We start from the raw sequence: 17769 nt of genomic DNA, 5'->3' as shown, positions 1-17769 counted from the left end.
TGGAGTAGAAGACATCATAGGAATGAGGTGGAAGTGTACCATTTGACTGGTACTTCACAATGCTGTCTTGAGACATTCAACAGAGTGCTGCCTGTTGCTGGCATGTTAATAAACCTGAAACAAACTCAGAGCAGATCATCTTGCCCGTGACAGCCATTGCATAGTTTCTGTATAGGGACCACATGACACTGGACAATTTTCCAGTATTCCTGTGCTCTTCACAGCCTTCATAGACCACTGCACAATGGCTCACCAGCCAACCCAAGTCCCAGACTTGACATCGTCTATCTAATTCTGAGTGCCATGTCTATATTAGTAAGAATGCAGCCCACAATATTGGCATCATTAGTGCAACCTACTCTTTAGATACCTACAACAGTGCCTATCAGTTGTTACAGACAGAGTGCTGAACTAGAGTTTCAAGAAATGTTCTCATATTATCAAACATCTTTCATTGGATCAGGGCATTCTTTACCTTGCCTTGCTTTAACATTCACAACTATTCCTCTGAGCACAGCAACATTGGAATCTAGGACATCATCAGTGCAGCTTGCAGTGCTCAGCTTAGTTCATATTAGTGACAACCTTACAGCATAACAGGACTATTGTGATGTTTTTTTGCACTAGGAAGCCATTTAACATGCCCAACATTATAATGTGCCTTCTGTGTTGCAATGACGTTCTGATGTTCATGACAACCTGAGCACATTTCTCACCTTGTGCATGGATCATCCACAATAGGTGGGATGAATGACCATGAGAGTGGGTGGCAGATGGGGCAATGCAGTTCCCTACTGGACTCCCTGTAGAGAGGTGAGGCAGGAAGACAAACACATTGGTCTGGGAAAAGACTGTAGTGAAAGTCTTAATGGGAAATATATTAAGAGCAAAGGGACAGTGATACTGTACGTACATTATCTTCGGATACTTATTAGAAATTCTCTCCAAATGTGTGTGCACATTTCTCCTATGTGTTTCAGTTGTTTCTACTACACTATTTTCTCCTAGCCTCTTAATTTCAGAGGTAATCAGCTCTCATATGTCATAAAGTAAAGCATAGAAACCTTATTCTTGCTGACTATTCTTCATAAATCCCCCTCTCTCCCAGTATTCAAAACACAGCTCCATAAATAATTGTAAACACTTAAATTATGCCAAGAAACTACTAAGACAGCGAAGACAAAATAAGGAAAACAATGCAATTGTCTCCAGTACACCATCTCATGAGGAGGAAGAAAAATAGTACATCGAAAAACGGTATCTGTACATTTGTGATGGCTAATCTCCAACTACAGTCAGGATTTTGACAGAGTCAGGTTTAATAAATACTTGCATTAATTAGCAAAGTTGTTTTGTAAGCTCTATTACTGCAATGCCAGTCATGTCATCCAGCCATAGATACTTAGCCTTAGCTGTGGTAGCTATTATAAATGTAAAAACGTAGCTTTGAATATAAAAGGAGTGATCAAAACACTAATTTTTCTGAACACACTAGTTACAAGACACAGACATCACTTCTCTTCAAGAATAAGTTATCAGTGAAAATATATGTCTAATAGTATATACCTAGCAAATAATGTCATAAAGATAAGTAATATCTTCACTGACTTTGCCACCCACAAAAAAGCAAAATCCTGGAAGTTATTTCTACAAAAGGAGTTCAGAAGACTTCTTGTGTTGGTGATATGAGGGCTATGTAGCACTGGAATGGAGACAAGGAAGGGTCTGAATGGGTGAGAAATTTGACTAATGAAGGTTAAAGCAAGGAGGGTTACAGGAACGTTGGATATACTGCAGGGAGAGTTCCTGGCCACAGTTTATCACTGGTCATTCTTGCAGAAAAACAGCTTGTTTCTTGTCATTCCCATGCTGAAATCAGCAAATTGGTTGCAGCTCAGCTTGTATATCACATGACTGGTTTCCCACATATCCCTGCCTTTGGTGGGATATAAGATGTTTGTGACCAGACTGGAGTGGTGGTGGTGGAAAGATGTATGGGACAGGTCTTGCATTTACTTCTATTACAGTGATATGAGCCGTGAAGTAAGGGTTTGTGAGCAGGGATTGTGCTGGGATGGACGAGTATATTGTGTAGGTTTGGTGGACAGAGGAATACCACTGTGGGACGGGTGTGAAGGATAGTAGGCAGGACATTTCTGATTTCAGAGCACAATGACAGTTTGTAGGAACCCTGGCAGAGGATGTAATTCAGTTGTTCCAGTCCTGGGTGGTACTGAGTTACGAGGGGAATAATCCTCTGTGGCCAGATTGTGTGACTTTGGGGGTCATGGGAAACTGCAAAGATAAGACACAGAAGATTTGTTTTTGTACAAGGTTTGGAGGATAATTATTGTCTGAACACTTCATTGAGTCCCCCGGTATATTTCGAGGGGGGCCCCTCATCACTGCAGATGTGGCAACCATGGGTGGATAGGCTGTATGGGAGGGACTTCTTGGTATGGACTGGGTGGTAGTAGTCAAAATGAAGGTATTACTTGTAGTTAGTTAGTTTGATATAGGCACAAACAGTGATGTAGCCGTCTTTTGAAGTGTACATCAACACCTACGAACGTGGCTTGTTGGCTTGAGAAGGTCCTGGTGAAGCAAAGGAGGAGAAGCTGTTGAGGTTCTGGAGGAATGCGTATAGGGTGTCCTCACTCTCGCTCCAGATCACAAAGATGTCTTCAATGAATCTGAATGAGGGGAGGGGTTTTAGGATTCTGGGTGTTTAGGAAGAACTTTTAACCCATACTTAATCACTCATATCCCTGTAATAGACCTAGATGCAAGACCTGTTCCATACATCCCACCACCACCACCACCACCACCATCACCACCACCTACGCCAGCCTGGTCACAAAGGTCACTTACCCCATTGAAGGCAGCGCTACCTGTGAAACCAGTCATGTGCTATATAAGCTAAGATGCAGCCATTGTGCTGCATTATATGTGGGCATGACAACAAACAAACTGACTGTCCACATAAATGGCCACATACAAACTGTGGCAAGAAACAAGTTGATACCCTGCTGCTAAGCATGCTGCCCAACTTGACATCCTTCATTTCAACTCTACTATATAGTGAGTAGCGACTCTTTTTCATAATATTCTTTGTTTCAATTCACTTTTTCAGTTTTATGAGTCATTCACCTCAGTTGCGTCTAATTCTATTTCGTGTTTAATTTTAAATGAGCTATTTCTTCTTTACAATTTAATTATTTGATAGATTAAAAAATCTACTTGCCAAGCAGCAGCAGAAACACACACACACACACACACACACACACACACACACACACACACACACACACACACGCACACGAAAGAATGTGATGGGTGATTAGATGTTTTTATCTATCCAATTAACTTACACTGTTTGACAAGAGTGTGAACTTAGCAAGGGCTCATCACATGGGCATGCTACTGTTTTCTTTCTGTGAAATTATCATAATTAATTACAGTGGAAATTGCAAATACATTTTTAAATGTTATTCAAATCTGTAGATAATAGCAAAATCTAATTCTGACTGAAAATGTGTGTTGGTACCAGTAGCATGGATTCAGAAAATGTGCTTTGAAAAAAAGAAAAAATACCTATTGGAGGTAGCAAATTTAGTTTTCAGTGTCAGTTCTGCTATTAGGAAGCCTGTCTTTCCATACTATGAAAAGGAATGTTGCTACTCACCACGTAGCGGAGATGCTGAGTCGCAGATAGACGCAACAGAGAGACTATTGTTGATGAAGGTCTTAATGGCAGTCTTTTTGTTGTGCCTATCTGCAACTCAGCATCTCTGCTATATGGTGAGTAGCAACCTCCCTTCCCATAATACTGTTACATTCCATCCTGAATGTTTCTCTTTCCACACTCTCATAGAAAAACACTTATGTATTTTTATGCCTGAAATGAAATAAGAAAATTTTACACAAGATACTAATTTACCTGATGCTTTGTTCCTGTGGGAAGAAATACAGATGAAGCAAAAGCATCTAAAATCAGAGTGATGAACATTACCTTTTGTACAGAAAATGAAGCATTAGCAGACACTGTATTATTGATAAGTAATGTTTATTACATCCCTGTCCTCTACTCAATGAGAAGATTATGCACTTCAGTGTCCACATGTTCCACAATACAGGTTAACTTTCCATGCAACATGCAACCGAAGGTAGTGCACTCAATAGTGTCTCAACAATACGCTTTTTTAAACTACCACATTCTCTGATTCAACCTACTACATCACCAACAACAAAAAAACAAACTCTAGTTCCACCAGCAGTATCTCATGCAACACATAGTACCATAGGGCAAACAACTGGTAAAATGCCCCTATTGGAGCACATGAAAGATGAATATTTTCCTCTTTAAAATACTGACAGAGTGAGGAACCAGCTGCCCCAGTCTACATTTTGCCTTCCTCACCAAACGTTTTTGCAATGTGAACATATTCCCACTGTTTTAACACGCAATTACCTAAATTCATTCATCCGGTCTCTCCCTCTAGTGAAGCCTTCATGCTCACCACCTCCCCCTCACTGTCACTGTCACTGTCACTGTCTATGTATATGGCTCTCCCCCACTGTCTCATTTTTCTCCCACTGATTTACAGTATATCCCACTGACAATGTCACCTCTCTCAATTACACTGTCTGTTTTTGTCTTTCTTTGATAAGTTCACTGACTTCACAACTCCTTAACAGCTCAAAAATAATTCTGGGGCATCCAAGTTAGTTGTTTTTCCTTATACACTAGAGTGTAAGACCTCAGACCAAAATTTTCTCTCTCCCACACTTATGTGTTCATGTATACCAAGAAGCTGATTTATGGTGTCCCTAAGTCTTCCTTTTTGTCTACACAGGCTCCTATCTCTTTTCCTCCCACTGATTCTATCTTCACAAATCTCTCCTCCTCTTTTACTGACACTGTCTCACTCACTACCAGTATCTCATTTACCTTTCTTTTTAAAGAAATTTCCATGATTTGAATATTACTTGTTCATTTGTTTACACAGTCATGATTTCAACTTTATACCCATTCTGAAGATCATGTTGAAAAATTAAGATTGTTTGACCAGTCTGTGAGTTACTGAAAAAATATACTTTTGGTCTTGTAAGGTGTGTTCTATTGCAGGATATGAGTATGTGTGAAAGATATGTGATGTGGCTGATATTGTGCACAGTTGAAAACTATAAATGGGTCTATAAAGTTAGAAACATGTTTTTTTTTCAATAACAGAACAACACAGCATGACATACATATTAACATTTCAACAGGCATTCAAGAATGGCTATGAAGCCAATGGCATTATTGTGCAAAATAAAAGCACACTCTTAAGTCAATTGATGGAAATTGGTTTTAAAACATCCCCCACCCCCACAATTGTGTCCCTCATGCTCATTCCCTCATTGTGGAGCATTTGAATGCAATGGAGAAGGTTCAACAATGAAGAATATGAGAACCACAAGCCAAATCAGAAAAATTACTGGTTGGCCTTATGTGCATCATCCACTTGCTTGTCATCGATTAGTGTGTGAACACCACTGATCATTCCTATCCAGCACCATTACTGATGACTAGAAAATGTGTCTTTGTGCTAATTTAAGGGAAGGAATAGAATGGAATGCTTTTGTCTAAACAAGGCAGCAATGCTACAAAACCACGTGATTTCTACTGTTGTGGATTCAGAAAGTTACCCCAACATTGGCAGACTGCAGTGATTAGTGGAGCAGATTATATTATTTATGATGACTTAAGTCTCCATTATGTATAGTGTGTGTTTTTTGAACTTGCAGAAAACATTACAGTCTTATGCAGCAGCCTAAGATGTTCTGTTTGTCATGAAAGAGTTACTATGGAAATAAGCAGTGAAAGGCTAAGCCTTGAATAACATTTGCCACACTCCATCCCTTTCTCAATCAGATAGATTTTCTTAAACCTGCAGGACAACTCTGTGCGGAGTTGTGGTGGACACATTGAGTGAGAATGTCAGTGAGGGGATGGGGTGGGGTGGCACAGGATGTAATATAGAAGGCACAGGGACAGATACGGGGATATGGACGGAGCTATGCTTGAGGAAGGCAGCACAGGGGTAATGAGTAATGAGGGAGGGAGGATTGTGGAACTTAAGGATGAGTTAAGGGGGAACTCCCATACGTTTAAATTAGGGAAGTTGATATGGGAGTGGACGGGGTGACAGAATTGGAGATGGGTATCGAGTATGCAGTACACAGTTTGTGAAGCTACAACCAAGTCAGGCATTTTGTACTCAGTAGCATATTGTCAATGCGTAGTCAATAACCCTCTTGGCAGGTGAGGGATAACTGGGGCACCCAGGCTATTTCACACGTCACGTCAGTGAGGTTGCAAAATACTGATTCAGGAGAGAAGGAGGATTACAGGGACAATATTCTTCATTTCGAGACATGATGATGAGGTTTCAAATCACTGGACATGAATGTGGTTAACTTGATCCAGTCCCCAATAAGATTGGCAATTTTTCTCTTTAAGAAGCTCAACTATGCTGAGTGATTGTTTTATACATAAATATATTTATCTCAAGGTGACAATTTTAATATGAGCCACGACTACGGAATAAGGGGACTGTGATCTTAACATTGCTAATTATTGTAGTGTGCCAATTTGTAATGTTAGCTCACCTTTACAACGACTTATTTTAAAATGTCAATTTGGTACTTAGAAATTTGTCTCCTTTCTCTTTCATCACATTTCCCTCACAATCTACCACCGCATACATGTTAAACACAACTGCACATTTGTGACCAATCTTTTGTAGTTACAAAGGCACTGCCAATTTTCAGTATGAATTATGTACCATGTAATTAACATCCAGTGTCAAATTCAAGTATAAAATTTTGAACAACTGTTTCACTGAAATACTTTAGCAAGAAAAATATGGAAAAAAATACCACATAAGAAAATATTAAAGCGATAACTTTAGCATGTAATTAAGCTACTGAATAAAGCAAAAATCTCACCTGCCAGTACCTCCTCTGGGTGTACCTCTTCATGTTCCTGCAAAAAAAAAAATTAAAAAGCTGAATAACTTTACATGAACTGAATTTAAGCATAAATGAAACACCTTCAAATGTGTCAGTGGTATGTTATCTCACTGCACATGCTCATCTCAGTGTTAGTAAGTTGGTAAATTATATAATGACAGATTACGAATCAGGTGCAGTGACAAGTAGATACATGTGAAATTTTATTAAAGTGCAATTGACGAAAACTGCATAACAATACAAATGAAGAATCACAAAATATTTCTATTTCAATTGAGCATAACTGTCTGAATTCACTAGAGCTGCCAGCTGCCACTTACAGCCACTGCCACAGTGCAGGACTAAGGAGCCCACAAAACACAAGTCAACATGGTGGGAATGTAGACTACAGCTGCTAGATCCATGAAGGCTGGTGCAAGGATAATCCCAGTGACTGGAATAGAAGTACAGAATAGTTTGCTGGAAAGAACATCCCTCAAATATGACCTGGTGGAGTAGTCTGAAGGATCATGGAAGGAGAAGTGAATAACAGACCATTATAAAATTACAGATCATAGAGATAGTGATAGGGTTTATTATGCCTATATCTGCTGCTACCAGGACAGAAATTTGAAATTGATTCTTGGTCTCAGAGAGCCATCTGAGGTTGGCCCACACATCAGAAGAGGATGTGGAACAGTTAAGAGAACTAGTAAATGGTCATTTGAAAATTTGTGTCTGATGCAGCTGAATCATGTCCACACTTGCTTAGAGGCCTGTGGGAGCCACATTGGACAGGTTCTCTAACGGTTGTCTTGTCTCAGCATGTTGAGTGCTGTAATGTACTGTACAGGATTTCCGGCCTCGAGTCTGTATGATCCATTTTGTTCATTATTCTCTTATGGGTAGTTTGCTGCAGTTTCTTCCTTTCTTCTTCTTCTTCTTGTTCTTCATTTTCTTCTTCTTCATTTTCATTTTATGAGTCAGGGATTCTTACCCGCTCTGGTTTTACAGTTGTCTCCACAATCTCCTGGGCTGTCCTCCAACTCTTCTGCCGCTCAGCGTGTACTCCTACATTACCTGTGTAAAGTCTGGTTTTGTATCTTTTTAAATGTTTTATTACATATCGATCCTATATTTAGTCTTTCCTAATATCTTCATTTCGGATTGTATCCACCCTCACACTATCTTTAATACTCCTTTAAGATCTCATTTCCGCCGCCTGTATTTTCCTCAGTTGGTTTTGCGTTTTTTTTTTTGTTTTGTTTTAGGGCGCAAAACTGCTATGGTCATTAGCGCCCAATCTGTGACTTAGGTAAAAGTAAAATACGAAAATGGAACCAGCAGCTAAGGGAGCGAAACTCAAAAAATTGGAGAAACTAAAAGCAGGAGTACAGCATGAAAAACCACTAGAGAAAGGGTTTGGTTGTCCCCAAAAAGGGCTTCAAATGACCGACGTCATCTCACTGCCACTAATAAACTCAAGAACGCGATCAGCTGAGCGCGTTATCTGCTAAAATTGACGATATTTCAGGTGACAGCTGTAGACGGGCGCGTAACAGAGTAAAATAGGGGCACTTGAGTAAAAGGTGTCTTACTGTCCACAGCTGAGAGCAGTGGGGACAGAGTGGGGGAGGATCACCGCTTAAAAGATGTCGATGGCTAAAAACACAGTGCCCTATCCGGAGTCTAGTTAATATTACCTCCTCCCGACGACGCATTCGGGAGGAAGAGGTTTAAGCACAGGGAAGAGCTTTCATGTCCCGCAATTATGGGGAAGTGTTGACCAATGTGCATGCCATAAAAGAACAACACGATGACATAAAACACTCCATAGATCGGTGAAGGGAATCGTGAGAATAGCTGGCCGAAGAAGAGAGACTGCAGCCTTGGCTGCTATATCGGCCGCCTCATTTCCACAGATACCAACGTGTCCTGGGATCCAGAGGAACACCACCGAGACGCCCCCAAAGGGAGCAAGTGGAGGCAGTCCTGAATCCGGTGGACCAGTGGGTGGACAGGGTAGAGAGCTTGGAGACTGAGGAGAGAGCTGAGAGAATCTGTACACATAACATACTGTATCCGCTGATGGTGACGGATTTATTGGACAGCCTGGAGAACAGTGTAAAGCTCCGCAGTATAAACGGAACACTGATCGGGAAGCCGAAATCGATTTGGGGTGTCGCCAACAATATAGGCACTCCCTACACAAAATGATGTATTTGATCCATCAGTGTAAATAAATGTGGCATCCTTCATTTGTGCACATTGAGCAGAAAATGCCCGACAATAAACAAGTGAAGGGGTACCATCCTTCAGAAACTGACAAAGATCACGGAGCAAGCAGGTCTGGGGATGGAGCCAAGGTGGTGCTGTACCCCCAGTTCTCAAGAAAGTTTTAGGAAAGCGGAAGGAAAGAGAATGGAGCAGTTGACGGAAGCGGACTCCCGGTGGTAGTATGGAGGAAGGGTGGCCTGCATACCCTACATCAAAGGAGGCGTTGAAGAAAATGTCATGGACTGGATTAGCAGGCATGGAAGACAAATGGCTAGCATAAAGACTCAGAAGGACTGCTCGCCAATTGGACAGCGGAGGTTCAGCAGTCTCAGCATAAAGGCTTTCCACAGGGCTGGTGTAAAAAGCTGTAGATACTAAACGTAATCCACGGTTTTTTTTTTTTTTGGTGGGGTTTAAGGGTGCTCTACTACTTAGGTCATTAGCGCCCAGTCACAGTTGTTAGAGCACATGGAATCTAGTAAAGCTCAAGGGGAGGGGGGGGGGGGGGGGACACCAGAAAGTCCTGACAAAGATGAAGATAAAAGACGTATAAAAGTTAGATGTCTTTGGACAAGCCAGTCAAAGTTATTAAAAGCAGAACACGAGCAGCTGCTCGAGCATCGTCAGCTAAAATATTCGGTAAAGTAGATGGCAGGGACAGGACAACACAAGATTGACAAAATCGGGGACACGACAATAAAACATGGCGCACTGTTAATGCTTGACCACAAGGGCACTGCGGGGCTGGGTCACCGGAGATCAGGTAGCGGTGGCTAAGCCGGCAATGCCCAATCCACAACCTAGTCAGAAGGACCTCTTCTCGCTGAGATGGTCGGGAGGAGGATGTCCAAGCAGTTGGGAGCAGTTTTACTGCCCGGAGCTTGTTTCCCTGGAGGAATGACCAAGCATCCCACCACAACGACACAAGCCTCTTACAAACAACCCCATGAACGTCAGATAACGGGACGCAATGGGAGGCTGGCCGAGGCTGGAGGACTGCAGCCTCATTCCCAGGCACTCCTAAATGCCCGGGAACCCACAGAAAACTGACAGGAGACCCTCATCAGCGAAAGAATGGAGGGACTGCTGGATCCGTTGCACCAAAGGATGGACCGGATAGGGAGCTCCAAGGCTCTTAAGAGCACTGAGGAAATCAGAGCAGAGTGTATACGATGAATGGTGGTGACGGCGGGCATACTGAACGGCCTGATGGAGAGCAAAAAGCTCGGCAGTAAAGCTGGAACATTGGTCGAGGAGCCAGTATTTAAAGGTGGCGGCCCCAACGACAAAGGCACAGCTGACACCATCGTCAGTTTTGGAGCCATCGGTGTAAATAAAGGTGTGACCAGCAAGTCGTGCACGAAGTTCGACAAACTGTGAGCAATACACATCAGCCGGAGTACCCTCCTTCAGGACTGAGCTGAGGTCGAGATAAATATGAACCAGAGCCTGGAGCCAAGGTGGTGTCGGGCTCTCACCCTCTCTGAAGGTGGTAAGGAGGGCAAAACCGAATTGTCGAAGCAGGTGATTGAAGCGGTCTCCAGGGGGCAGCAGGGCAGTCAGATACAACCCATACTGACGGTCGAGAGAATCGGCAAAGGAGGACTGATAAGAGGGCTGGTCGGGCATTGACAACAGCTGGCAGGGATACTGACAAAGCAGTACGTCGCGCCGGTAGGTCAATGGTAATTCGGCAGCTTCAGCATAAAGACTCTCGACGGGACTAGTGTAGAAGGCTCCGGTCGCAAGACGTAACCCCCGATGGTGGATGGAGTTGAGACGGCGTAAGAGGGATGGCCGAGCAGACAAGTAGATGAGGCTCCCATAATCCAGCTTTGATCGGACTATGGGCCAATACAGGTGAAGCAGGACAGTGCGATCCGCTCCCCAAGATGAATCACTAAGCACTCGGAGGACATTAAAGAACGTGTACAATGGGCAGCCAAATAAGAGACGTGTGGAGACCAACGAAGTTTCCTGTCCAATGTGAGCCCTAGAAACTTAGTTGTTTCCACGAAAGGGAGAACAACGGGACCGAGATGTAAGGACGGCAGAAGGAACGCTTCATATCGCCAAAAGTTGATACAAACCGTCTTCTCTTCAGGGAAACGGAAGCCATTTGCCACACTCCATGAGTATAGGCTGTCTAGACAACGCTGAAGGCAGCGCTCCAGGAGGCATGTTCTCTGGGCACTGCAGTAGATAGCGAAGTCATCGACAAAGAGAGAGCCTGAGGCATTAGGTGCAATGCAATCCATAATTGGATTGATCGCGATGGCAAAAAGGGCTACACTCAAGATGGAGCCCTGAGGCACTCCGTTCTCCTGGAGGAAGACGTCGGACAATATGGAACCCACACGTACACTTAACTTTCGATCTGTTAAAAAGGAATCAATAAAAAGGGGCAGGCGACCGCGTAGACCCCACCTGTGCATAGTGCAGAGGATACCTCCTCTCCAACAGGTATCATAAGCCTTCTCCAAATCGAAGAACACAGCTACCGTTTGGCGCTTTCGCAACAAGTTGTTCATGACGAATGTCAACAAGGTCAACAGCGGAGCGGCGGTGACGAAAGCCGCATTGAACATTGGTAAGTAGCAGTCGAGATTCAAGAATCCAAACTAACCGAGCGTTAACCATGCGCTCCATCACGTTACAGACACAGCTTGTAAGAGAAATGGGGCGGTAACTAGAAGGAAGGTGTCTATCCTTCCCAGGTTTGGGTATAGGAACAACGATGGTGTCACGCCAACGCATGGGGACTTGACCTTCGGTCCAGACATGATTGTAGGTACGAAGAAGGAAGCTTTTGCCTGGCGGAGAAAGGTGTGCCAGCATCTGAACGTGAATGGCATCTGGCCCCGGAGCTGAGCAATGGGACAGTGCAAGTGCACGTTCGAGTTCCCGCATAGTAAAGGCGGCACTACAAGTTTCCAGATTCAGCAAGTGAAAGGAAGGTCGCCGAGCCTCTTCTGCCTCTTTCCTGGGAAGGAAGGCAGGGTGGTAATGGGCGGAGCTTGAAACCTCCGCGAAAAAGCGGCCGAAGGCGTTGGAGACAGCCACAGGATCAACAAGGACCTCATTACCTGAGGTCAGGCCAGGTACCGAGGAGTGGGCCTTAATGCCCGACAGCCGGCGCAGGCCACCCCAGACGATAGAAGAGGGAGTAAAACTGTTAAAGGAGCTGATGAAAGAGGCCCAACAAGCTTTTTTGCTGTCTTTGATGACTCTACGGCATTGCGCTCGGAGTCGTTAGTATCCAATATCCAATACAATTCGCCAACGTAGGATGGCGGCGAAAGGTGCGTAAAACACGTCGTCCAGCACGTGACGTGAAGAAGAGGTAGTACGAGGATTGGAACGTTCGGCAGCATTGATGATAACAGCCGTGAAATATTCAACCTGACTGTCACAACTGAGAAAATCGTGGTCCGGAAAGGTCGCCAGGGAGGAGTAAAGTCCCCAGTCAGCTTTCGGTATGTTCCTGCTCGAAGGACGTGGGGATGGGGTGTGGTGCAGGAGACGAACGACACAGGGGAAGTGGTCGCTCAAATAGGTGTCAGAAAGGACATACCACTCGAATCGACGGGCAAGAGTGGTAGAACAGATCTAGAGGTCCAAGTGGGGGTAGGTACGAGTAGAGTCCGAGAGGAAAGTCGGGGCGCCAGTATTGAGGCAGACAAGATTGAGATGGTTGAAGACATCTGCCAAGAGGGAGCTTCTCTGACAGGATGCAGGAGAGCCCCAAAGGGGACGATGGGCATTGAAGTCGCCAAACAATAAAAACTGCGGAGGAAGCTGAACAATCAGGTGCATCATGTAAGCCCGACTAACTGCGGATGACGATGAAGTGTAGACGGTACAAACAGAAAAAGTAAAGGCAGAAAGAGTAATACGGACAGCTATTGCTTGGAGTGGGGTGGTCAATGGGATGGGATGGTAATAGACATCGTCCCGAACGAGCAACATGACCCCACCATGAGCTGGAATACCGTCCACAGGGGTGAGGTCATACCACTCCGAGGTATAGTGGGTAAAAGCAATACGGTCAGTCAACGCGCCGGGGTGGAGAGGGGGATAAAGACTTCTTCTTGGAGGCCTTCTTGGAAGTCTGGTGAGGCACGGGGATGGTATGCTGGACCCGAAGAAGGTCCTCACGCGCGGGCTCCATTTTGGAATGACGGACCTTGGAAGCCGGGGTCTGGAACATTTGCCCGATGGACGCCTGAGAAGAGGATCGCTTCTCAGGTGGTGGAGGGGGAGGAGGAGGAGGAGGAGGAAGGGTGGCCCCTGGGGCAGAGGGGGCAGGGGCCACGAGGGAGGAGGATTTGGAAGGGAGGGATTTGGGAGGCGGAGGCATAAACCCCAGATGGGGTGAGGAGGTGGAGGGGGGACAGGATAGGGGTGAGGATACTGTGCAAGGAGGCAACACGACTGAGGCCAACGATATTGCCAACGTCACGGCATGGAGGTGGTTATACTTCTTCCTGGCCTCAGAAAAAGAGAGATGATCCAAAGTTTTTAATTCTTGAATCTTCTTCTCCATCTGATACGCGGGGCAGTCTATAGATCTAGGTGAGTGGATGCCAGGACAATTGATGCACCGAGGTGGTGGAGTGCATGTATGTTCCTCACGAAGAGGACGTCCACAATCGCCACAAAGGGGCTCAGCCTCACACCGTGACGACATGTGCCCAAAGCGCAAACACCGAAAGATCTGCATATCCACAGTTGGAATAATGGAAGGAAATGGCAGTAAGTATCTGCTTCTCTAGCCAAACGGTCAGCCAGTCCATTCCCTGGGTTGCTCAAATGACTTGGAACCCAGAGAAAGACATCTGAACAGGTGGCACACTCGTGGGCCAAGAGAAGGGCACTTATAGCAGAGACCGAAGGATGAGGTCGATGGCCAGCAGGCTGCTCGTTGGATCTGAACACATTAAAACACTGTGGAGGGAGGCCTGAGATAAAAAAGGAGGGCTCTGTGAATTTCCAGAAACTCTGCTGTGAACACACTAATTGATCCTGACAAAAAATGGTGTTCTAAGGCAGTAGGAGACATGAAAGTGTATCCCACCTTATCTACTGCCTTAGAACTATCAGTGTGAAAAATTGTGGCACCCTAGAACACTCCAAGGATGGCACATACAAGACGGTGGAGAATTAAAGAGTTGACACGAATCTTTGGACCCTGGAATAGATCAGTCATAATTCATGGTCTAGTTACCATCCATGGGTGGGAGGGGTATGGGAGGAAAGATGTGAAGTACATTACAGCGAGTGGAGACGGGGATCCCGACATAAGGAAGTGATACGCATGCCAACCGGCAATCCCACACAAGAACGGGTGTCAGGAGGGAGACAGTCCTCAATGGCGAAGAGTACAGGATACATCGGATGGTCAGGGAATTGGCGAATGATGACTGATTAAGAAAGTAGTAGTTTGCTCAGTCATGTGTGTAGAGGGGGAATCCCCACTTCTGTGAGGAGACTATCAATGGGACTACTGAGAAAGCCAGCAATAGCCAGATGAACCCCACAATGGTGAAGAGGGTCAAGCAGTTTCAAAGTGGAAGGAGCTGCTGAGCCATAAACCTGACCACCACAACAGTCTGGAGAAGACCAGGCCACAGTAAAGATGGAGAAAAGTGACACAGTCTGCACCCCAAGATGCAAGGGCCAGGAGGTGGAGAGCATTAAGCTTCCATATACATACAGTATTTAGGTGGCAAATGAAGGGCAGCCATGTCAGCTGGTTATCAAATGTAAGGCCCAAGAAACAGGACTGTGCTACAACATCGAGAAGCTGTTCACCTAAATAAAATTCTGAGTTGGGGTGTACTGTGAATCAGCGATAAAAATGCATTACCCACATTTTTTTGGGAGAATCCTGGAACCAATAGGAGGTGGCCCATGCAGAGGCCCATGGGATGGCATCTTAGAGCAGACACTCACCAGATGCTACTTACTGGGAGCTGCATCATATGCAAAAATCATCGACGTACAATGCCAGAGTAACCAGAGGCCCAATTGGGGTCACAAGCCCGTGGACTGCTAGGAGGAAGAGTGTGACACTTACCACAGAACCATGTGGGATACCATTCTGCAGAATTCCAGGGGTGCTGAGGGAAGTTCCAACTTGGAACCGGAAGAGCCGCTCAGAGGAAAACTCATGGATAAAAATCTGAAGGGGCACATGGAAGCCTCAGTCATGGTTGGTAACTAAAATGTGATGGCACCAAGCCATGTTGTGTGCCACATGTAGGTAAAAAGAAGACCACAACTAGGCACTGGTGGTGAGTAAAAGCCTGTTGCGTAACTTTTTCCAACCCAAGTAAATGATCAGTTGGAGATCATTTCACTTGGAAGCCACAGAGATATAGGGACAAAAGGCCCGGAGATTCTAGTAAACAACATAATGTGTAGCTAACTATCCTCTCGAGAAGTTTACGTAGTACATTTGTCTGGTTAATTGGGTGGTAGCTGTCGAGGCCATTGGGTTCTTTCTGGCCTTAAGGACAGGGAGAACTATACTGTTTCATCATTGTGACAGAAAAGCAGCTGTGAACCTAATGCAGTTGAAGATAATAGACCATCTGGTTGCGGACAGAATATGGGCCAGCTGCCGTGTCCCATGAAGAGGTAAGAGCCTGCTTGACTATAGCACTCACTTAGTGTTGTGTGTTATGAACAGATTGGTTTGGGGGGGGGGGGGCATAGTGAACACTGCATTTCTGCTGGAGAAATGTAGGAGGACAGGAAGATGATGCCAATACCGTCCCAAAGTGTCGTGTAGCAAGGTGTTCTGCGAGGACCGATGGATCAGTGCACAAATCACCGTTAAGGTTAAGGCAATGGAATACTGACTGTCGCTGGCAGCCAAGAACAGTACGGAGCTTGGACTGAAACTGCAATGAAGAGGCGTATGTCCCCCGGAGGGGCACATATTTCTCCCAGCATTCCTTTTTACACTACTTAATAAGGTAATGAGCCTTCGCATGAACACACTTAAAAGCGAAGAGGTTCGTCTTTGAAATGTATTGCTTAAAATGCTGCAGTGCACGTCAGCAGTTATAAACAGTGACTGTGACATCCTTGGCCCACCAAAATACCCATCAACGATGAGGGGACATGTTGATGGGGGGGGGGGGGGGGCGGCAGCAGTGTGAAGAACAGTGGCAGAGATGCCTTGCAGACCGCATCAATGCAATTCGACAGGGAGGTGTAGAGGTGCACAGCAGATGTATACAAAGGGCAATTGGCCCTGCAGAATTCGTAACTTGGGGGTCTGTCTGCCTGGCGGCGGCAGGGGAACAATAGAACCACTGGAAAGTGGTCACTGTCACAAACATCATCATGGGCTGACAAATGTAGGGAAGCAATGAGAGCAGGAGAGGTGATCGTGAGATTGATAGTGGTAAAGGTGCCATTAAGAGCATTGAATTGGGTAGGGGATCCCTCATTGAGGAGACACAAATTCAGGTCCGTAATAAGCTGGTCAATTAGGAGACCCCTACCCATTGAAGTGTCACTCTCCCACACTGGGTGGTGGCTATTGAAGTCCCAAGGATGAGAAACGGGGTGTGAATTGCTGGATTAAGGTACACAGTGCAAAGTAAGGAATTATTGTACCTGGAGGGAGGTCGACACTGCAAATGGTGATTGCCAGAGACATATGCACTCTAAATACTATAGCTTCCAGGTAGGTACTTAGTGGGATCCGGTGACTACGACATTGGAGTGAACCAAAGTGCAGATCCCACCAGATGCTTCCCTGGGGCCAGTACAGTTCCGACAGAAGGTTGCATTTCTGGTAGGTGAGGATAGTAACTTTGGCAATTTCAGTGGATGACTGTGTGGCCAGAATCCAGATTACACAAAAAAAAAATGAGGATACCATGTCACTTGGTCAGTGGCCTTCACCTACAAGGGTGAGGTGACATCCGTAAATAAGATAAGATCTCAGGCACAGGTTGCAAGGCAGGAGGTGGCATTACTGGGGACAGTGGTTGGGGGGGGGGGGGGGGGGCACCTTGTCTTAGGATTTATGTTTCTTCCTGTCCGTTTTCTCCTCCTCCTATTCCTATTTCAGAGCTGGAGGAGGGTAGAGCACAGAGGGAGTACAGGTGACTGAAAGAGAGCGGGTGACCTTTGGATGAACAAACGCACTGTGAGTGATGGTAGGAGTCTTCCAGCCTGAACTGAGCTGGGCAAAGGGGCCTTGTAAGGGAGCCCAATCACTGGCAGGTGCCAGAGAAGGGGCGCACTTCTTCAGCTGGAGAGAGGGAGCAGACCCAGACAGGAGGTTGTGGCAACTGCATGGGTAGGGGGAGGGAGAGGGGATAGGTGGATGGGGCTGGGCAAGGGAGAGGTAGGAGGAGGAAATGAAGTAAAAGAGAGATAAGTTGAAGATAGTGACACTGGATGGAGTATCTCATACTTTTGGTAACCCTCAGTATAAGACAGGCGATTCGATGACTTGTATTCTTGGATCTC

This window comes from Schistocerca americana, unplaced genomic scaffold (genome assembly GCF_021461395.2).
Source record: "Schistocerca americana isolate TAMUIC-IGC-003095 unplaced genomic scaffold, iqSchAmer2.1 HiC_scaffold_31, whole genome shotgun sequence".
Taxonomy (NCBI): domain Eukaryota; kingdom Metazoa; phylum Arthropoda; class Insecta; order Orthoptera; family Acrididae; genus Schistocerca; species Schistocerca americana.
The sequence above is the reverse complement of the archived record's forward strand: the minus strand, read 5'-3'. Positions refer to the sequence as shown.